This window comes from Eriocheir sinensis, chromosome 18 (assembly GCF_024679095.1).
Source record: "Eriocheir sinensis breed Jianghai 21 chromosome 18, ASM2467909v1, whole genome shotgun sequence".
NCBI classification, from domain to species: domain Eukaryota; kingdom Metazoa; phylum Arthropoda; class Malacostraca; order Decapoda; family Varunidae; genus Eriocheir; species Eriocheir sinensis.
This window is the reverse complement of record NC_066526.1, coordinates 931,878-955,299: the sequence shown is the minus strand read 5'-3', so window position 1 is coordinate 955,299 and position 23,422 is coordinate 931,878. Positions and strand designations below refer to the sequence as shown.

The following is a 23,422-nucleotide window of genomic DNA, read 5'->3' as shown; positions in this document are numbered from 1 at the left end:
TCTCTCACTGCCTTCGTCATTCCACTGCAGGATATATTGTTTTTATTATATTTGCTTGTTTGTTATGTATTTTAAGATATTTATTTCCCTCCTATTTTGCCCCTCCAATTCTAAGATCCATACTCTATCGACCTCTTTCTCCTTCTCTTATTCATTCTCCCCACATTTTCATTTAATTTACAAGGATGTATAGAATTATCATGGGCAGACACAAGACGGACTGACTTTTCTCTCCATAATTAGTAAAGGTTCACCTCACCATGGGACATCTTCACCACTAACGAAAAAAAAAAAAAAAGAAAAAGAAAACGAACCATGTAAGGAGCGGACGATAACCTGACAGACAGACAAGCCATTAATCCAGTTACCAAGATCACATTCACTTCCTCTCTGGCAGCTTTCTCTGATTAAAATCCTTCAATACGGGGGCTTCTTCTGTTTTACCTATTATATATAACCAAAGGAGTCAAATAAAGAACAGGAATACTATACCTATTAGCAAGATCATCCCATTCACTTCCTCTCTGGCAGCATACATCGGTAAAGTTTCTTCTTTCTTACTCTCAATTACAAGACCAGGAATAACGACCAGGAATAACAACCAGGAATATCATACCTATTGAGCTTGATGCCCCAGAAACAAGGTATCATGTGGTCTTTCTACCTAAAAATGACAGCTCCTACGACTCGAATAAGCCCTTAAATCTTCAAAGTATATATTCAGTACATTTTAATCATATGAAATGGCAACGCAAGAAAATTAAACTTGTTATATAATATTTTTTGAGGGGGTGAGTGGGGGCTGCAACGTCTCTTAAACACTTAATACTTCAAAACAATAGATTCCACAACTCTGTCTATCAAAAACAAATTAAGTAGCGATCAACGGTAACCAAACTCTCTTCACTTAGATGGAATAAAGAAGAAAAAAAAAACTGTAACCTATCCCCAAAACTAAATACTTCAAAAGAATAGATTCCACAACTCTGTCTTTCCAAAACAAATTAAGTAGCGATCAACGGTAACCAAACTCTCTTCACTTCGATGGAATAAAGAAAAAAACAAAACTGCAACCTATCCTCAAAACATAATACTCCAAAACAATAGATCCTAAAACTCAAATGCAAGCTCCAACTATCCAAAACAACATAAATAGCCGCTAACGGTAACCACACACACTTCGCTTCGATGGAATAAAGAAAAAAAAAATGCAGCCTATCCCCAAAACTTAATACTTCAAAACAGTGGATCTTAAAACTCAAATGCAAGCTCCAACTATCCAAAACAACATAAATAGCCGCTACCGGTAACCACACACACTTCACTTCGATGGAATAAAGAAAAGACAAAACTCCAACCTATCCTATTATTCCTACCCAATGAGACGGAGATGAGCACCGAGGCCACGCAACTTTATCTTTCGCTACCGACCCTTCGTACCTAGAAATAACAAACTCCTCCCCGGCACCGGCACACAACACTTCCTATCTTAAACGAGTTGATAGGAAGCCAAGTAGGAGGTGGAAGCTGGAGATAACCTGGCAACTCGTGTGTGTGTGTGTGTGTGTGTGTGTAGAAGCAAGCGTTACGCAACAATAGTACTCTGAGCACCTCCACCACCCCCCACCACCTCCTCCACCACCCCCACCACTACCTCCACTACCGCCAACAACAACAACAACAACGCCATGGTACGCAGTTAGCCAACCACGCCTCGCCAGCAAGTCAACCAGTCAGGCAGTTGAGTGGTTGAATAACCACTCAACCACTCTTAACCCAGATATAAATAACAGCTTGACTTACCGATACTACTACTACTACTACTACTACTACTACTACTATTGCACAAAACTCTATACCCTTTCGCTGTCTGCTCACTCGCCTGGCTTTCATCTTTCACTTCCTGCTTCGAATGACCAAGAAGTTTCGTTTTCGTAAAGTGAAAAAAAAAAAAAAATAGAGAAAGAAAGAAATAGTTGAAGTTTTGGTTCCTTAATAATGCAGTGTTTTAAGTTCCTTGAGTATGTTATTTACCTGCGAAGCGACATTTATCAACAGGTATTACATAAGAGAGAGAGAGAGAGAGAGAGTTTACATAAGGAAAAGGTATGTTAGTTACTTAATCTGTTTTCAGGGTGATAATGAGTGTTTTCAAGACTTACGTATTACATAAACAAGATATATCATTAGTTTAGAGTTGATTAAGTTGTTAATGATTAAGAATTAGAATTAGAGTTAATGTATTTAATGTTTTTTCGATTAGTGCAGTATGTATGTATATATATATATATATATAGAGAGAGAGAGAGAGAGAGAGAGAGAGAGAGAGAGAGAGAGAGGACCAGGAGGAAGTTGAAGGAGGAAGAGGTAAAAGAATTAGGATAAAAATGGAACAACTGAAGAATATGGGGACTAAAGAGAGAGAGAGAGAGAGAGAGAGAGAGAGAGAGAGAGAGAGAGAGGACATCAACCACAACAATACCCCCACTGAATATACATCACAAGACCTCACTCATGCAGTACGATTCAAAATGTCAAGGAGGAAGAAAGAGCGGAATACATGAACGTCAGGGAGCAGTAAATCAAGGAAACGAGAGGAAAAAAAGCGAATAAAGGTAGTGTTGTCCTCAATATCAAAGAAACGTTGTCATAATTATGGGTTTTGTGAGGTTGTTGACTTAGATGTTGGCCAAGGGAAGTAGGTCGAGACAACTAAGCTCTCTCTCTCTCTCTCTCTCTCTCTCTCTCTCTCTCCAATCGTAGGGGAAATCAGAAACCTCAGGGTCGAGATATTTGCCTAATCGATTTGTAAATTGAGACATATATACAAAAAGTTGCTGAGAGAGAGAGAGAGAGAGAGAGAGAGAGATTCAAGGGTGAGATATTTCCATCCTAGGCATATTTATTTTCGTTTTTGTCCTTTAACTTTTTTTGGGTCATCGTTAAAGAGAGAGAGAGAGAGAGAGAGAGATTCAAGGGTAAGTTATTTCCATCCCAGTCCATATCTTTGTTTTTGTCCATTAACTCTAACTTTTTGTCATCGTAAAAGGTTATACACGTAAAAACTAAACCCAAAATACCAACCAATCACAATGGGTACTGCTGAGGACCAATGAGGAGCAAGAACGTGGTGAGGGGATGCCAATCAGTAACTACCAGCACGTTTTTATCATTATTATCATTATTATATATTACTCTGAGTGACGAGGCAGATAGAGGGAGGAATGCGATTTCTCCATACTAACAAGACACCTCCGTTAATGTGTTACGTCACGAACCAAAAGACGAGAAGAAAACAAAGATGAGCGATACAATACCAAACACAAGGAATGACTGACTTGAGTTTACTTTATATACATGTTCGAAATTTATATACATGAAACAGGTAGAGATGGAAGAGCGCGATTTCTCCACACTAACAAAACACCTCCGTTAGTGTGTTACGTCACGAATAAAAAAGACGAGAAGGAAACAGACAGCGATGAGCGATACAATACCAAACACAAGGAATGACTGACTAGGGTTTATATACATTATTCTTAAAGATGAAACAGATAGAGATGGAATAGTGCGATTTCTCCACACTAACAAGACGAGAAGAAAAAATGCAACGACGAGCGATATGAACACAAGGGAATGACTGACTCGAGCGTATGTGTATTACTATTCTTAAATGGTGAAACAGGTAGAGAGGAGTGCGATTTCTCCACACTAACAAGACGAGAAGGAAAGATATAACGAGCGATACGAACACAAGGGAATGACTGACTCGGGGGTATGTGCGATTTCTCCACAATAACAAACCGCCTCTGTTGGTTTGTTACGTCATGAACCAGAAGACGAGGACACAAACAGCGACGAACCCAAGGAATGACTAAGAAAAACAGAGGGGGGAGTGCAATTTCTCCACATTAACATAACTCCTCCGTTAGTTTGTTGCATCACGAACCAAAACAAGAAAAGGAGACATGCAGCGAAGAGCGATACAAACTCAACACAAGGGAATGACCGTGCCGGCTTCAAGCATGCACAAACTAGTGATGTTTATTAACCCGAGTGGCCTGTCCCTGATATATACAAGCGAGGTTAACACACACACACACACAAACACATGCACACGTATAAACACAGACGCTGCTTCAACATCTCTCTCTCTCTCTCTCTCTCTCTCTCTCTCTCTCTCTCTCTCTCTCTCTCTCTCACACACACACACACGCGTATAAACACATGCAGATGCAGCTTCAACGTCGACATCTCTCTCTCTCACACACACACACACACACACACACACAAACACACAGAGCATCCGCCGGTGTCTGTGCCGGGCAAAACACGCCTTATACACGGTGTCTGCAGAGGCGAGTGTTTGGTTATGCAACAGAGAGAGAGAGAGAGAGAGAGAGAGAGGCCGCGTTGCCACACTTCTCCCTTCCCTGATACCCAAAGCCACGGTGCCATGTTTTCACCTAAACAAGGAATGGGACGCGTTGCCAAACCTTACCCTGCACCAGACGGCTGCACACACACACACACACACACACGGTCGTACATGATAAAGCTGATTATGCTCTGTGGTACGATTCAGTTTTCTCTCTCTCTCTCTCTCTCTCTCTCTCTCTCTCTCTCTCTCTCTCTCTCTCCACTGTAAGAGGGGGATAAGGATAAGGAGAGGAATGACTTTCGGTTACCTGGCTACCCTTTGCCTGTTTGCCTAAAGGACTACAGGACAGGTTACTTTTATATTGGTGTAAGGAGGAAAGGTAGAATCAATCCTTTACAACTCGACCCTCCTAACACTATGAGGATTGAGTTAAGGTGGGTTGAAGGAAAAGAAAAGTAGAGAAAGTAAGGAAACGAGGAAGGAGAAAGGACAGACTTGACCCACATAACTCAATCCTTAATATAACCCTCCTAGAGTAATTACTGTTAGGAGGGTTGAGTTAATGAGGATTGAGTTTAGAAGGATTGAGTTTAGGAAGATTGAGTTTAGAGGGAGTTTAGTTGGGGAGAGTTTGAGGGCTGTGTTAAGGAGGGTATGTAGGAGTGTTGCGCTTATGAGTCAAGCAGCAAGCCGGCACCAAATGTTATGCAGAGAAGTGTAATAAAACTCAAGGCTGTTTACCTCCAGTACCAATGGTTACCTGGGCACTGGGTGAGGGAGGGTAAGCTAGGAAGTGCCAGAGGAGGCTTACAGCAACAAACAAGTGGCGCCCAAGGCTATGTATAAGAAGAGGGCTCCGACCCGCGCCAAGGCCAGAACGAGAAGGGGGCGGGGCGAAACAGGGCATGTGTCGGGGGACTTGGGGCTCAACATGTGACCAGAGAATAACAAACAGCAGGCTCGAATTACAAGATTTAAGTGATGTCTTGCTGTCAGTTCCCCCGAGAAGGAAGGGATAAAGGGCCATGTTATTGTGTACTGGAACTCTACAAGTGACCACAGAGAAACAAACAGCAGACTCGAATTACAAGAAGATTTCAGTGATGTCTTGCTGTCAGTTCCCCCGAGAAGAAAGGGAAAAAGGGCCATATTAAATTTTCTCGCCCAAGCACGACCATAGACAAACAAACCGCAGCCTCAAATACAAGAGTGGTCCAAGTGGTGTTTTGTTATCAGTCACCCCGAGAAGAAAGGGATAAAGGGCCATATTACAAAACCCTTCCTCGCCCAAGCACGCACATTTGACATGGCTTTCGTAGGAGTTGTGAGCCTTTCCAGGGGGTAGTTTTTTGACCATGTAGGGAGTTTGACAAGGCTGTGCCATAACCTCTAAAATCACTCATGAGAACGCATTTTATCTCTTTTTTTGGCATTTAAAAACAACTGATGTGAGAATCGGTAGCGTCTAAGAGTTGATTTCGCAGACCAACACAGTGGTTTTGTAATCGGCCGAACCAAACTCTTCAATCTTCTACACTCCAGAATGGTTAGGTTTTCGATGCAACACCAGACACAGAAGAGGGTTCCCGTATCGTTTCCTCAAATTTCTTAACTTAAACATGAACACAAAACATCACGCGAGGAATTTTCGGAGTCTTTGGTATTGGTTTGGAGGCTTATTAACCCATCATGGCGAACTGTGAAAGTGACCCTATATAAGAATACTAACCAAACAGCAATCCACTCGCACTTGATAGCACCATATTTTCGAACACTGATAAGCAGCACTAAATAAACACACGAAGACATGGGGACGAAAACGTGTGGTGAAAACGCAACGAAAATGTGAGTGGGAAAATAACCGCGACTCGTATAGTTTTTAGCCGCACAGACGATGAACGAAGATGAAAGGAAAAGTGAGGAGCAGGTGTGACCGACGATGGACAGCCGCGTAGGGAAGGAAAATGAAAGGAAGGACGGAATGAAAGCAAGTTAGGTGATGAAACTGAGAGTGAGTGGAAACGACAGTCGAACGGAAAAAAACAAGTTGATAAGAAAGGAAGGAAAAAGACATTACAGAAGAAAATGAAAATGAAAGGGAGGACGGAATGAAAATAAGTTAGGTGATAAAAGTGAGAGTGGAAGCGACAGTCGAACGGAAAATAACAAGTTGATAAGAAAGGAAGGAAAAAGACATTACAGAAGAAAATGAAAATTAAAATGAAAGGGAGGACGGAATGAAAACAAGTTAGGTGATAAAATTGAGAGTGAGTGGAAGCGACAGTCGAGCGGAGAATAACAAGTTGATAAGAAAGGAAGGAAAATAACTCATAACTGAAGAAAACAAACTTTGGTGCCCTTGAGTATGAAACCAAAGACGCAATTCTCTCACAGGTTTTCGCTTATTGTCATTCAGCTTGAAGAGAGAAAGCAAATACCAGTTATAATCAAGGGCCGAGAAAACCAGAGAGCAAGCAAAGTTCAGACCGTTGAAGATAAAAATAAAGTCCTCCCGGAAACGTATAAAGGTTAGAAAGAAACAAGAGTCCATGCAAGCAGTCCGCCATATAAGAGAGAAAGCAATGGTCAGTTATAATCAAGGGTCAAGAAAACCAGGAAGCAAGCAAAGTTCAGACCGTTAAAGATAAAAATAAAGTCCTACCAAAAGGCATAAAAGGTTGAGAAGGCACAAGAGTTCACGCAATCAGTCTACCACAAAAGAGAAGAAAGGAGGCGAAGTCCAGTTAAGCGTCGAGATAACCAGAGACCAATGCCATTCAGTCAGTAATTTTATACCGTTTATTCACTATCGTTCCAGCTGTCCTTATTGGAGTGTTCCTAAAAGCTAATGCGTTTGAGATATTTATTATTCGCCTAAAAAATATTCTCACGTGTATTTGGTACTATCTGTCAATTCATTTTTATTTTTATTTTGGTAACGGGCAGACAAACATAAGCAAACAGACAAACAAACGTACATACATATAGACAGACAGACAAGCAGACAAACAAACTTACAGACAGACAGACAGGCAGAGAGACGCACAACGAGGATTTTTTTTTTTTTTTAGATATCTTGGTAATGAACAAACACATAAAAATAGACAAACATGCATACATACATACATACATACAGATAGACAGACAGACAGGCAACGACGATTTTTTTTTATACTGCAGCAACCGACAGAAAAAAGACACAAACACACAGACAGGTAGACAGCTATGCAGACGGACGGAATTTCTCATCCCTCCTTTCTAACAGCGGGACAGGACAAACAAAAAACAGACAGACAAATAAACAAACAAAACATACAGACTGACAGATAGGTAGACGGGTAGGATTTTTTTTATAGTGGGAGAGGACAGAAATACACATACAAACAGACAAACAAACAAACAAACATACATGCAGACAGTCAGACAGGTAGACGGACGGATTATTTTTTTCACTATTATTATTATTTTCTTTTTAGCTCTTAATAGCCGTGCGGGCGCGAGAGAGTATGCGAGGAGGCTGTAAGCAAGGACACACGTCAGTTTCCTCCTCAAGGTGAACCAGCGAGACAAACATAGACGCGCCCAGCGACCAAGCAAGCAAGCAGAAGCACTAAGCCCAACTTCATCAGGATATCGTATATTTATCACACTGTATCATTCGTTGGCTCACCCATAAGAACAGAAAGAAAGATCGATAGTTTACGGTTTTTATGCGAACTTCGACTGGCTAGCATTAGTGGTGTGGCTATGGTAGTTTTAGGGTCATGAAGGTGATAAATGCAATGGTATGAGTGCAAGGATCTGGTACTGATGACCATAAGAACAGAGAGAAAGATCGATAGTTTACGGTTTTGACGCGAACTTTGGCTGGCTTGGGGTAGTAGTGTGGCTATGATAGTTTTGGGGACCGAATGTGATAGATGCAATGTTATGAGTGCGAGGATGGTACCGATGACCATAAGAATATAAAGAAAGATCGATAGTTTACGGTTTTGACGCGAACTTTGGGTGGTTAGCTTTAGTGGTGTGGCCATGGTAGTTTTAGGGTTCTGAAAGTGATAGATGCAGTGTTATGAGTGCAAGGATCTGGTACCGATGACCATAAGAATATAAAGAAGGATCGATAGTTTACGGTTTTGATGCGAACTTTGGGTGGCTAGCATCTGAGGTGTGGCCATGATAATTTTGGGGTCCTGAAGGTGATAGATGCAATGTTATGAGTGCAAGGATCTGGTACCGATGACCATAAGAATACTATAAAGAAGGATCAATAGTTTACGGTTTTGATGCGAACTTTGACTGGCTAGCATTTGAGGTGTGCATGGCCATGGTAGTTTTGGGGTCCTGAAGGTGATAAATGGAGTGTTATGAGTGCGAGAATATAGTAACTGTGATCAGTCACGTACAGACGGCCAGACAGTCCTGGGAGCAAGACGATAGCAACCAAGCGATTAAACAAGCGATGTCAAGTCTAGTTTGATCTAGTTTGTTTAAGTCCCAGGGTCGAAATAGCTGCGAGAGAGAGAGAGAGAGAGAGAGAGAGAGAGAGAGAGAGAGAGAGAGAGATCGTGGCACCACAGAATTCCTTATACAATTGATACTAAGCGTGTCAAGCTAATATAATAATGAACATCAATTAAAAGAAAAAGAAAATAGGGCGAAATAAAAATACGATGAAGTCCAAAGAATACAGGTGACAAAGAAAAAAAAATGTAAAAAAAAATTAAAAAATAAATAAAGGAAACACTTTTATATCAAGACCAGACAGGCAAAGTTCATGCATAGGATAAAGTCCCCAAGAACTGTACAAAGGTTAGGAAGAAATGAGTCCATGAAATCAGTCCACCACAAAAGAGGGGAAGCAAAGAGTTCCTCTCAAGGGTCAAGAAAATCAAGGGTCGAGAAAACTAGACGGCAAGCAAAGTTCAGGCCGTTAAAGTCCCTCAAAATTCATAAAAGATTAGGAAGAAACGAGAATCCATCCAATCAGTCCACCACAGAGGAGAAGAGAGAAGGCAAAGTCCATGATGTTCAAGCCGTGAATAAAACAGACAGCAAGCAAAGTTCAAGCCGTTAAAAACAGACACCGGACGTCGAGAGCACCTGGTGGAGAGAGGAGGCAAAGTCCAGTACTCAAGAGTCGAGAGAACCAGAGTGCAAGGAAAGTTCCGTCAGTTTGAAGTACTTAGAGACGACAACAAAGCAACTGGGGATGAGATAGAGGAAGCAAAGTTTAGAGTCGAGAGAACATGACACTGCAAGCCAAGTTCAGCCCGTTAAAAGTACGTAGAAACAAAACAATAAGAGCTGGGGACGAGGGAAAGAAAGCAAAGTCCAGTAATGATCAGACGATACCAAACCAGACAGAAAGGAAAGTCCGGACAGTTAAAAGTACTAAGACACAGGATAACGAAGCAGCTGGGGACGAGAGAAAGAAGGCAAAGTCCAGTAAGGATAAAACGAGATACCAGACGGCAAGCAAAGTTCGGACCGTTTTAAAGCACATAGAAACACGACACCAAACGCAGCTGGGAACGAGAGAAAGATCAAACGCCCAAATAAAGTTCAACGGCCAGTATATTATAAGCCCGACGTCCAGGGAACCACAAGATAAAGACTGCCGTGAGAGGCAAGGTTCATGTATCTAAATAAAGGCTCTAGGAACAAGATGTGGTCAAAGTCCTAGAGGTCATGGAGTTCTGCTACCAAGGAGAGCCACTCGGAAATTCACGACGTGGTTAAAGTCCTCTCGTCCACATAGGCCTAACAACCAGGGAGTGTCATATGGAAAATTTACGAAACAGCAGTAGAGGAATAGTTAATAACGGTGCAGAAATGAAGATAAGGCAACACAAACAATCTCCAGGCAGTCCAAAAACTAAAAAAAAAAAAAAAAATAAATAAATGTTAGTATATCAGTTCTAGATGGAGAGAAGAGACAAAACGATTCCCTCTCAGCCTTGAAACTACAGAAAAGACACAGTAAGTATTATACAAACGGTCTTGAGTCCTACACAAGAAAGAGCAACGAAAAAGCCAATCTAAAACAAATCCAAACCCAAGACAAGTCCCAATAGCAATACCAAAACATCCTTGGAACAGAATCTAGACGAAGCAACAGTTATGAAAAAGGACAAACAATAATAATACCTAAAGTCCAAAACCCCAGTAACGGCACCAAAGGCAACCAGTTTTTTTATGAAAGGAGAAAACACAGAAAAGTATCCAACAGCCTTGAACCATAGCAAGATACAGCAAGCACCATATCAAGTCCAAACCATCCTCAAAGCAAGGCAAGACACGGAAGGCAACACAAGATCTAAACACTTCGACGTAAAACCGAACAAAACACAATAATAACCAAACCGTCCCGAGGCTACGACAAGATTCACCAAACAGAAAAAGTCGCTATAAGATGAAGATAAAAGACAGCAAGCAACCTATACAACCAGTCCCGCGTTAAACCGAACAATACACAATAACAACCAAACCGTCCCGAAGCCACGACAAGATTCACCAAACAAAAAAAGTCGCTATAAGATCAAAACAAGAGACAGCAAGCAACCTATACAACCAGTCCCGCGTCAAACCGAACAAAACAACAATAACCAACTCGTCCCAAACCCTAAGCAAGCCACAGCAAGCACTATTCAACGTCCAAATCGTTTTATAACCAAGGTGAGACCCAACCGGTCATATCCAGACAATCCTACCCGAAAACAAGACACGGCAAGCGGTAAAAAGTTCCACCAATTATAAAACAAAAAACACCCAGCTCGTCCCAACCTGAAGGCAGGACTCAGCAAGCAAGAAAAAGTCCAAATCGGTTTAAAACTAAAATGAGACATAATCAACAATGCCAAGACAATCCTAAACCGAGAACAAGACATAGGAACCAAGAAGAACCTCCATCATTTACGAAACAAACATTAAACAAAGGCAACGCGCAGAAAGCAAGAGTCCCAAGCCCGTACCAAGGATCTGAACGCGGCATAACCTTCCCCAACGTCTTGAATGGTCTGCCAGGGAGGAGGCGCGACTGCAGGCACCACTTGGCTGTCTCCTCTCCCCGCCGCACACCCTCACGTAACCTGTCCCACGCCAGCCGCTCTTACCTAATGCGCAGTAACTATCACCTGTCCTCACCAGACTGATTAAAAGCGTTATTCAATGATTTCGTGCTTCTTAGGACTGGACGGGATTTGTTTAGCTATAAGTTTTGCCTTACGTGGAGATGCAAAGAGCTTAGAATACAGTGCCGGGGAAGGGAGTGGAATAGCTGTCATCTGAACCTCACAAGTATTATTCGTTGACTTGGTGCTGCATAGGATTGGAAGGGATTTGTATAGCTATCCTTTGTTTTACGTGGAGATGCATAGAACTTAGAATAGAGGAAGGCAGGAATAGCTGGCACTTGCCCTTCACCTGAACTGCATACCAACGTGACTTCGTGCCGCATAAGACTGGAAGGTACTTGTATATCGACGCTTATCTTTTCCTTATCTTTTCTTTTTCTCTTTTGCAGCTTTAGCAGCGTTTTTTTTTTTTTTTTTTTTTTTTTTTTTTGCTTGCTGAGCTGTCTCCCTTTTAAAAAAAAAAAAAAAATATCTATCATTTATTACACGCGAAGATGCACAGAACTTAGAATAGAGTATATAGGAAGGCAATGGAATAACTATCACTTGTCCTGCACATGAACTCCATACAAACGTGACTTCGTGCTGCGTAAGATTGGAAGGGATTTGTATAGCTATCTTTTATTACACGTGGATATGCAAACAGCTTATAATAGAAAAGGTGGGAAGGCTGTGTAATATGTATCATTTGTCCTTCCCCTGAACAGAATACAAACGTGACTTAGTGTTGAATAAGACTGGAAGGTATTTGTGGAGCCATCATTTATTACACGTGGAGATGCAAATAGCTTAGACCTTAGAATAAAGAAGATGGGAAGGCCGTGTAATATGTATCACTTGTCCCTCACCTGACCTGTATACAAGCGTGACTTCGTGCTGCATAAGACTGGAAGGTATTTGTGGAACTCTCATTTATTACACGTGACGATGAGTAGAGCTTAGAATAGGGAAGGTGGGATATGTATCACTTGCCCTTCACCTGAATTGAAGAAACGTGACTTCATGCTGCATAAGACTGGAAGGAATTCGTGTAACTCATTTATTACAGGTGGCGATGCAGAGAGCTTAGAATAGTGTGTGGGAAGGCCGTGGAAAGCGACAACACGACATGGAGTTCTATATAGAGATGACTAAAATCGCTCTATAAATATCCAGTCGCCTGTTTCTGCATCCTAAGCCCCACCCACACCTCGCCCAGGCCCGACGCTCCAAAGGTCGTATTCTGAAACATTTCGGAGCCCAAGCACACATATTTGACAAGGCTTTCGTAGGAGTTTGTGTGTATTTCTTTGGGTAGTTTTATGACCCTGGTGGTAATCTGACCCTTCCTCTGTGCCATGAACCTAAGACACCTCTCATAAGAAACCGACTAATCTCGTTTTTGGCCTTTGGATATAGTTGATGTGAGGAGTAGAAGCGTCTGACAATACCAACCCAAATGTCAGCGGCGAGGAAGTGTGGAGCAGGGAGTGTCGAGTTCCCGAAATAAGACGTTAAGAAATACGGCCAAGTGGAACGCCGCCTCACTCTTGACTTCATTACGAGGCACACACATGAACACACACAGACACGATGCAGATGTGCCAGGCGTGAGGGGCGGGGCAACGGGCCGTTCAGTTCCCTAAGATAAGACACACACACACACACACAAAAAAAAAAAAATAATAATAATAATAATAATAAATAAATAAAACAAAAGTAAAAATAAGCTGTCACACACACGTACACACAGACACACACCCTCCCCCTCTCCACACACACATATAGTACACGCACCAACACCCACACCCGCCCACATACAAAAAAAACAGATATGAGAACGCTGCTCCACGCTGGTTAGTCAAGTGTGAAACACACGAACAAACACAGGATAGCTCAGTAGAGATCAAGGTGGAGTGACCACAAACATAAATATGACAAACAAGGCAATTACGAGCCATGAAAACACAAAGCACTCAAACCTAAACCAAGTGGTGTGATCAAGAACATGGTTACGAGCAAAGCAAATGTTCGGATTATGGAGAATTTCAAACAGCAATAAAGAATCGTTTTTAAAAGGGCAACCAAGGCCAATTCAACGAAAGCAAAGAAATATCAGGAACTGAAACTCGCTAAACTAAAATTACTTTCCACCTAAAGAAAAATAAAGAAAAAATGTCTCAAGATTAAAATTTGAATATCCAGTTTTACAATTTTTTCTGTTTGTAAGTAATCCTTCTCAAATATCCTATCAATCAACTTTTTCAGCCTGCAATTGAGACTTTTGAAATACTAAAAATAAAAGCCCTCTGAAATAGAAAAAATCGAGACCTTGGAAAGAGAAAAATAAGACCTTTAAAAATTGAAAAAAAATATAAGACCTTTAAAACAGAAGAAAAAAAACAAGACCATTAAATAGAAAAAATAACCCTTTAAAATAGAAAAAAATAAGACCTTTAAAATTGAAAAAATCTACCCTATTCAGTGAAGAGACAAAGGAAATTATGAAACTGAATCCATGAAGCTCAGACTAGACTCTACGTGACGCCCAGCAGCTTCACACACACACACACACACACACACACACACACACACACACACACACACACACACACACTGTTATCAGTTCAAGGGTAACACAACAGCCTGTCACAGTCTGAACGCCTGGATGACGCTGGGGGGAGGAGGAGGAGGAGGTGGCTAAGGCAAGGGCGAGAAAGTGGTATACGTATAATAAATCGAACTTTCCTAAATGAGAATCAAAGTATAACGCTATGTTGGGATGGAACTTCTGAAACCAAACTTAAGGTCATATTCTTAAACATTTCGGCGCCCAAGCACATCTGACACGGCTTTCGTAGGAGTTGTGGGCCTTTCCAAGGGTAGTTTTATGACCCTGGTGGTAGTTTGACCCTTCTTCTGTACCACGAACCTATAAAAACACTAATTAAAATTCGATTGATCTCCTTTTTGGCCTTTGGTAACTGAGGTGAGAGTTGGTAGCGTTTAAGAACATCAACCATATTTTGACGGTAAAGGAAACTGCTCAAGGGCAATAAACAAAGAAAAAAAAAACTATAAAAACTAACCGCTGCTCCTACAAAAGCAAACAGGAGTGACCATCAAAGTAACCATAGATGCAGAGAAAATAAACATAAGACTTGCGTTGTAGCTTCACTATGACGAGGCGACACAAGAGTATTAGTTCAGGCCCGTATTCTCAGACGCTCTTGGCTCTCACAACAACATTCCCCAAGGCCAGAAAGGAGATTACTCGGGTTCTCATGAGTGTTTTTCACGTTCGTGTTGCAGATGCCTTGTTAAACTATCACTAGGTTTACAAAACTACCCATGGAAATACCGACAACCTATACAAACGTTTTATCAAGTGTGGATGTGTGTCCAGAGATATTTAAGAATATTTACAGAACCTTCACCAAAAGAACTATTCATTGTAGCTTAGGAGACCAACCCTGACACACAAGCACAATAAATAAATAAATAAACAGGCAAATGAATAAACAAACTTCAAGGGAACGGTACATCGGAGTCATAAATTACTCAATGAATATGACTGTTTAATCTGAATCTTTAAACTGAATTCGAAAGCCTGTAAGTGTAAAGCTAAATCTCAGTTTGAGAGTAAAGCTGAATTTGAATTTTGTGTAAAGTTGAATTTGAATATAAACCTGAGATTCAGTATGAAGCTGATTTTGAGTGTAAAGCTAAATTTGAGTGTAAAGCTGGAAGTTTGAATCTACGTTTGAATCTACAAGTGAATTTGAATCTACGCGTGTAAATGTCAAGCTGAGTTTGAACCTACGAGTGTATATGTGAGGCTGAGTTTGAATCTACTAGTGTATATGTGAAGCTGAGTTTGAACCTACGAGTGTATATGTGAAGCTGAGTTTGAATCTACGAGTGTATATGTGAAGCTGAGTTTGAACCTACGAGTGTATATGTGAAGCTGAGTTTGAACCTACGAGTGTATATGTGAGGCTGAGTTTGAACCTACGAGTGTATATGTGAAGCTGAGTTTGAACCTACGAGTGTATATGTGAAGCTGAGTTTGAATCTACGAGTGTATATGTGAGGCTGAGTTTGAACCTACGAGTGTATATGTGAAGCTGAGTTTGAATCTACGAGTGTATATGTGAGGCTGAGTTTGAATCTACGAGTGTATATGTGAAGCTGAGTTTGAATCTACGAGTGTATATGTGAGGCTGAGTTTGAACCTACGAGTGTATATGTGAAGCTGAGTTTGAACCTACGAGTGTATATGTGAGGCTGAGTTTGAACCTACGAGTGTATATGTGAAGCTGAGTTTGAACCTACGAGTGTATATGTGAAGCTGAGTTTGAACCTACCAGTGTATATGTGAAGCTGAGTTTGAACCTACGAGTGTATATGTGAGGCTGAGTTTGAACCTACGAGTGTATATGTGAAGCTGAGTTTGAACCTACGAGTGTATATGTGAAGCTGAGTTTGAACCTACGAGTGTATATGTGAAGCTGAGTTTGAACCTACCAGTGAATATGTGAAGCTGAGTTTGAACCTACGAGTGTATATGTGAAGCTGAGTTTGAACCTACGAGTGTATATGTGAAGCTGAGTTTGAACCTACCAGTGTATATGTGAGGCTGAGTTTGAACCTACGAGTGTATATGTGAAGCTGAGTTTGAACCTACGAGTGTATATGTGAGGCTGAGTTTGAACCTACGAGTGTAAATGTGAAGCTGAGTTTGAACCTACCAGTGTATATGTGAAGCTGAGTTTGAACCTACGAGTGTATATGTGAGGCTGAGTTTGAACCTACGAGTGTATATGTGAAGCTGAGTTTGATTATTTCAGCTAAATTCGAAAGCTTGTAAGTGTAATCCGCAAGAGAAAATCCAGGTGTCAATTTGTAAGTGTGATTCGTAAAGTCCAAATCTAAGTGTAATCTGTAAGTCTAAATCTGTAAGTGAGATCGTTCGGTGCAAATCTTTAAGTATGAGTGTTAAGTGCGAGTGGGAGATCTTGCAGACTTTTAAGGACACATCTGACTCCTCCCTCGACTTGTCTGGCCGACCCTGAGGCGGCCTTGAATGTGTTGATGGCGTGTGTTGGTTGCGGTGGTGGTGGTGGTGCAGGTTTGCTTGGTGGTGGTGATGCGCAGCTGAAACGTGTGAGTGTGTGTGTGTGTGTGTGTGCTCTATTAGATATTACTCAAGGACACGAAACATAAAAGGAAACGAAAACGAGAGAAATGAGAAAACAGGAAAAAACAAAAGAGCAAGCTGAGATAAAAGGAAAGAAAATGACATATGAATAAAATAATCTTCGATTGTATTACTGAAGAAAGACGAATCAAAAAAGAAAACGAAACGAGAGAATTGAGAAAACAAAACAAAACGAAAAAACACGGAACATCAAGTGGAGATAAAGGGAAAATATAAGAATATAAGCATACGCAAAAAATAACCTTCGATCGTATTACTCAAGGAAGACAAATCATACAAGAAAACGAAAACTAGATAATTGAGAAAACAAAAAAACACGAAAGAGTAAGTAGAGAAATAAAAAAAAATTAAACACACATGATAAAATAGTCTTCGATCGTACTATTCGATGGAGACGAAGCATAAAAGAAAACGAAAACAAGAGAATTGAGAAAGGAAAAAAAACAACAACGAAAGAGCAGGAAGATACAAAGGGAAAATAAACGCAGATACGAAAAAAAGAGAAAACGAAAAAAAAAGAAAATGTGAAAAATGAGCAAGGAAAAAAACGAAAGAGCAGGAAGATATAAAGGAAAAATAAAAGCAGATACGAAAAAACGAGAAAACGAGGAAAAGAAGACGAGAGAAATGAGAAAACAAGAAAAAACGAAAGAGCAGTAAGATATAAAGGAAAAATAGAAGCAGATACGAAAAAATAATGAGAAAACGAAAAAATGAGAGAAATGAGAAAGGAAAAAAACGAAAGAGCAGGAAGAGATAAAGGAAAAATAAAGGGGGATACGAAAAAAATAATGTGAAAACGAGGAAAAGAAAACGAGGGAAATGAGAAAACAAGAAAAAAACGAAAGAGCACGAAGATTTAAAGGGAAAATAAAAGCAGATACGAAAAAAAATAATGTGAAAACGAGGAAAAGAAAATTAAAGAAATGAGAAAAAAATGAAAGAGGAAATAAAGACAAAGGAAAAATAGAAACAAAAAAATATGAGAAAACGAGGAAAAGAAAATGAAAGAAATGAAAAAAGAAGAAAAACAACAACGAAAGAGCAAAAGACAAAGGATTATTTTTACAGAAATGGAGACAGTTCAAGGGCACGCACACACACAAAAATAAAACAACAAAGAAAAAAAAACAACAAGATAAAACAGGTATAAAAACAAATCTTCACTCGTACCGTCTGACGTAACAATGACCACGGTGACTTTCCTTATGTCACCTGAACGACAAAAACGCGGTACACAGACGTTCAATTATTAGGGGTGTTGCGCAACGTGTGTCACTCCCTCACCTGACCAACGCAACCGTACCCAAAGAATGTAAGGTTAATCACGAGTGAGAATACTTTTTTGGGGGTTCTGTACAAGAAAAGGAATTGAGAAAGAGTGATAAGCTTCTCCACGGTGAACCTTAACTGACAAAAATAACTAAATAATCTGCAGCAGGACTGTAAGTTATGTAAGTTAAGTTCGGAGCATACGGTATAGCTGCGGGCGCCTCATGTAGCTGTCCATTGAAATACCAAGAACCTCTGTGAAAGCCTTAGCAAATGTGGGTGTATGAGTCCCAGAATGATTGGAAATATGAAACAACACACACACACACACACACACACACACACACACACACACACACAAAATGGCCTACACGGGGCAGCTCCAGATTCCCCACCTCTACCACCTGTCATCCTCGTCCATGAAGCTATCAAGTCTACTCTTAAAACAAACTATCGTCCCTGCACTCACTATGTGATTGCTGAGTCTATTACATTCCCCCACCACCCTATTACTAAACCAATGCTTGCCTATTTCCCTCCTAAATCTATACTTTTCTAATTTAAATCCATTACTGAGTGTTCTATCCTGCTAGCTAATTCTCAGTACTTTACTTATATCGCCTTTGTTGTAACCCTTGACACATTTGAATACTTCTATCAGATCTCCCCGCACTCTTCGTCTTTCTAGAGAATGTAAGTTGAGATGTTTCAGCCTGTCTGATTATGGGAGGTTCCTCAGTCCCTGAATCATCTTGGCCATCCTCCTCTGAACTGATTCTAGCAAGTTGATGTCCATTCTGTAGTGTGGGCACCAAAACTGGACAGCATAATCTAAGTGTGGCCTAACTAACGCTAAATAGTCTGAGGATGACCTCTGCACTTTTGTTGGTTACAGTCCTGTTAATAAAGCCTAATACCCTGTTAGCCCTATTCTTTGCAGTAATACATTGCTTCCTTAGTTTTAGGTCAAAGTTCACTAACACTCCCAAATCCCTTTCACACTCAGACCTGCCTATCGCTGTGGAGTCTAAACTATACCCGTGTAATGGGTTGCGTGTTCCTACACTTTGTACACTACACTTGGTGATGTTAAAATTCATCTGCCATTTCTCTGACCAAGCTGACATTTTGTTGAGATCCTCCTGCAGTGCTCTAGCATCCTCCCCTTTCCTAATAGTGCGTCCTATTTTGGTGTTATCCGCAAATTTACCTACGTCACTGGTTATCCCATTGTCTATGTCATTGATGTAGATAATGAATACAAGCGGGCCTAAAACTGAACCTTGAGGAACCCCACTGGTAACATTACCCCATTCGGATTTTTTACCGTTAATGGTAACCCTCTGTTTCCTGTCGCTAATCCACGCCCATATCCAATCATAAACCTTCTCTCCTATTCCACGAGCCCTGACTTTATTTAAGTCTCTGGTGAGGTACCTTATCGAAAGCCTTCCTAAAATCAAGATAAACTACATCGTAACTCTCATCATTGTCAGAAAAAAGAAAAAACTTGAGGCTGTATTCTTAAACACTTCGGTGCCCAAGCTCACTAATTTGACAAAGCACTCATAGTTATGGGCATTTCCAGGGGTAGTTTTACGATTCAGGTGGTAGGCTGCCACATTCCTCTGTACCGTGAACATAAAGAAACCCTCATTAGAACCCGATTGATCTTTTTGGCCTTTGAATATACGTAGTTGATGAGGCGGAAATGTCTAAGAATACCGACGTCCGGGTCACGAGACAAGGTACACGAGTCTGCACACTAACACTCAATACGTATCATGAACCGAACGATAGTATGGTCACGTGACAATCGATGTACCTAAGAGCGGAAGACTTCATATGACCGAAGCGGAATTTTTTGACATTGGTACGCTGCCCCTCGCCCTCTATGGAGGTCGAGATATACGGTCTTTGGTGTTTCGTAAGCCTATACGGCCCTGAAGTCTGCCAAGAATTTACGCAATGAGGGTTGAGGACCTTTAAGACCTTTAACATCACGAGACTTGGTGATATAATAGGGAGAAGAATAAAAATAAGAGTAACAGTAACAACATCTACTCCCCCTCCTCCTCCTCCTCCTCCTCCTCCTCTTACTCCTCCTCCTCCTCCTCCTACTACTACTACTACTACTACTACTATTACTACTACCATTACTACTACTACTATGACTACTACTACTACTACTATTCTTCTTCTTTATCTTCCTCTTCTTCTTCTTCATTTTCCATCACAAATCATAACAAAACAACAACAACAACAACAACAGCAACAACAATGACTAACAATAACAATAACAACTACTACTACTACTACTACTACTACCACTACCACCCTTACCATTACTATTACGACTACTATCCAGACAATCCTACCCGAAAACAAGACACGGCAAGCGGTAAAAAGTTCCACCAATTATAAAACAAAAAACACCCAGCTCGTCCCAACCTGAAGACAGGACTCAGCAAGCAAGAAAAAGTCCAAATCGGTTTAAAACTAAAATGAGACATAATCAACAATGCCAAGACAATCCTAAACCGAGAACAAGACATAGGAACCAAGAAGAACCTCCATCATTTACGAAACAAACATTAAACAAAGGCACTACCATTACTACTATTACTACTACTACTACTATTACTACTACTACTACCACCCCTACCATTACTACTACTACTATTACCACCACTACCATTACTACTACTACTACTACTACTACTACTACTACTACTACTACTACTACTACTATTACTACTACTACTACTTCTATTCTTGTCAGTGTCCAATAAAAAAAACACAATAAGAACAGCGTTGCGTGGTAGCGTTCGTCGGGGAATTACGGGAAATAAAAAATCATTGGAATAGAAGAAAGAATGTCGTATTGTCCCACTTTTTTTTATTTTTTTTAGGGATGTTAGTTGAGCAAGTGTTATCTCTCTCTCTCTCTCTCTCTCTCTCTCTCTCTCTCTCTCTCTCTCTCTCTCTGTCCTGGCAACACTGAATCGTGAGTAATATCCGGTGTGTCTTACTCCTCTCCTTACCTACATTCCTCCTCCTCCTCCTTATCTCCTTATCTCCTCTTTCTCTCCTTTGTCTTGCCGTCACGTTCTTTGATTTTCTCTCTCTCTCTCTCTCTCTCTCTCTCTCTCTCTCTCTCCCTTCCATTTTCGTACCTCCTATTGTTCCATTTTTAATTTTTCCCCCATATCATTTTCTAATTATTTCTCTCATCACTCTTCTATCCATACTTATCCTTCCTCTAGAGTCGCTTTTTCACACTTTTTTTCTACACTTCTATCGCGTCACATTTTCAAACAATTTATTTTATTTATTTCCCTCCGATATTTGTTTTTCTCCTTTCTCCCTTCACTCTCCTTCCCCCATACTTGTCCTTCCTCCAATGTCGCGTTCTTAGTATTTTTTTCTCTTTGTGAGGGAGTTATTTTTCTCCTCTTTTCTTGATCAATGGAGCGGAACAGATTCAACGATAGAAAAAAAACATGATATTGAAATACCTCAACAGAGAGAGAGAGAGAGAGAGAGAGAGAGAGAGAGAGAGAGAGAGAGAGAGAGAGAGAGGAGGGGGAAGGGGAGGGAAGGCAAGTAGAAAGAGAGAAGGTTTTGATCAAGGAAGAGTGTGGAGTGTAGGACTGTGTGTGTGTGTGTGTGTGTGTGTGTGTGTGTGTGTGTGTGTTCAGTGCGTCATTCCTAACTAAAACAAAGAGGACAAGTCAGCTGGGCATACACCAATGCACACACACACACACACACACACACACACGTCACTGCCTCCCTCTTTCCGTTCACATGATGCAGGCAAGAAATAAACTCCGTGATACACACACACACACACACACACACACACAGAGAGAGAGAGAGAGAGAGAGAGAGAGAGAGAGAGAGAGAGAGAGAGAGAGAGAGAGAGAGAGAGAGAGAGGCGGGAGGGCACTAAAGGTTACACGTCAGTTCTGATAACCAACTTCACCATCTCTTTTTCTTCGCCTTTACCGAGAAGCCACAAAAGCTTTCCTACTCTCTCACGACCCCATTAAACTAGGAAAGGAAACAACGACTCAGACGCTTCCACTAAATTAACAAAACCCTTCAGTATTACAACAGACAATAACTTACATGAAAGAGGAGCAAGTAAAGGATGAAATTCAAATGACAATACAACTTCTGATATTACTTTCTTAACTAACATTATTATTTAACTCATTTTTATAGGAACAGTGATTTGCGGGCTTATTTTGCATTATGGTTTTCTCTTTTTTTTTTGCCCTTGAGGTGTTTCCTATGCCGTAAGTAATGAAAAATAAAGAGGAACGGAATGCTACTTATGCTGTTTAAATAAAGTAGAGGAGTTTAAGTAATGAAAAGAGAGCATTGCCTTAGTGTGAGATGATATTCAAACGACACAACAATTTCAGACATTACTTTCTTCACAAACAGGGAGATGAACGAACGAAAGGCAATTAGTAATGTTTAAAATAAAGTGGAAGTCATAATACTTGTCTAAATGAAAAGAGCAATTGCCTTAATAATAGATGAAACTCAGATGGCAAAACAGCTTCATATATTACTTCATATATTACTTTCTTCACTAACATCAGAGAGAGAGAGAGAGAGAAACTTGCTGAACTTACATCTCTATATAAAACTTCATATATTACTTTCTTCACTAACATCCCCGACCAAGGAAAAAGAGAGGAACGCAACGCAACTTTTAATGATTAAATGCAGGGGATGAGTCTTAATAATATCACGAAAAGAGCAATTCCTTAACAATGGATGAAACTCAAGTGACAACTTCAGATGTTACGTTCTTCACTGACATTTACGATCGAGGACCCAGAGAGAGGAAAGAAAGGCAACCTCTACTGTTCAAATAACGCGGACGAGTCTTCGTAACTATCTAAATGAAAAGAGACCAATTCCTTAACAATATGACAAGTTCAGGTTACGTTCTTCACTAATAATAACAATCAAGGACACAAGCAGAGGCAAGCAACACGACCTTCAATTCTCAAATAGAGTGGAGTCTTATTAGTATCTGTAGGGCATGACTGGCAAGAGGTAGAGATGCTTAGAGAGGCGTACAAGAGATTGGGAATGCGAGAAAGCGGCTGTAGTTACGAAAGTCTTGCTGGATATAAATACGTGTAGGCAGGAAGCGTTCTACAGGATGAGATCTGGGTACCAACTTTATTAAACGGATGTGAAACGTTTATACGGCGTAGGCAAGAGAAGTGAAGAAGGAGAGAGAACAGCGAATGAACACCTCTCAAGTATCGTTAGGTCGGCTGGTCAGAACAGGGATGTGAGGGCGATATGTGGAATACAGGGAGGAGGAGTGTGATGAGAAGTGTTAATATTATGGAAATAGAGAGAACCATACACGCGGAGTCACTGGAGATTCTGGTGATGGCT

General features: G+C 40.6%; 1 protein-coding gene and 1 long non-coding RNA gene across 5 annotated transcripts in view; one reads left to right on the top strand and one right to left on the bottom strand.

Moving 5' to 3' along the window:
• The window catches only part of LOC127000209 (uncharacterized), a 46,461-nt gene that overhangs the window by 5,752 nt on the left and 17,287 nt on the right, over positions 1-23,422 (top strand). The gene's annotated exons all lie outside the window — the stretch shown is intronic.
• On the bottom strand, positions 14,212-16,191 carry LOC127000210 (uncharacterized). Of its 4 annotated transcripts, none has more exons than XR_007753813.1 (5): positions 16,180-16,191; positions 15,924-16,019; positions 15,764-15,859; positions 15,380-15,539; positions 14,212-15,347 (listed from the first exon to the last, which is right to left on the bottom strand). It is a non-coding gene; the product is annotated as an uncharacterized LOC127000210 (long non-coding RNA). The 4 variants fall into 4 exon arrangements; XR_007753814.1 differs by having other exon boundaries at positions 15,956-16,019; XR_007753812.1 differs by lacking the exon at positions 16,180-16,191 and adding an exon at positions 16,084-16,095.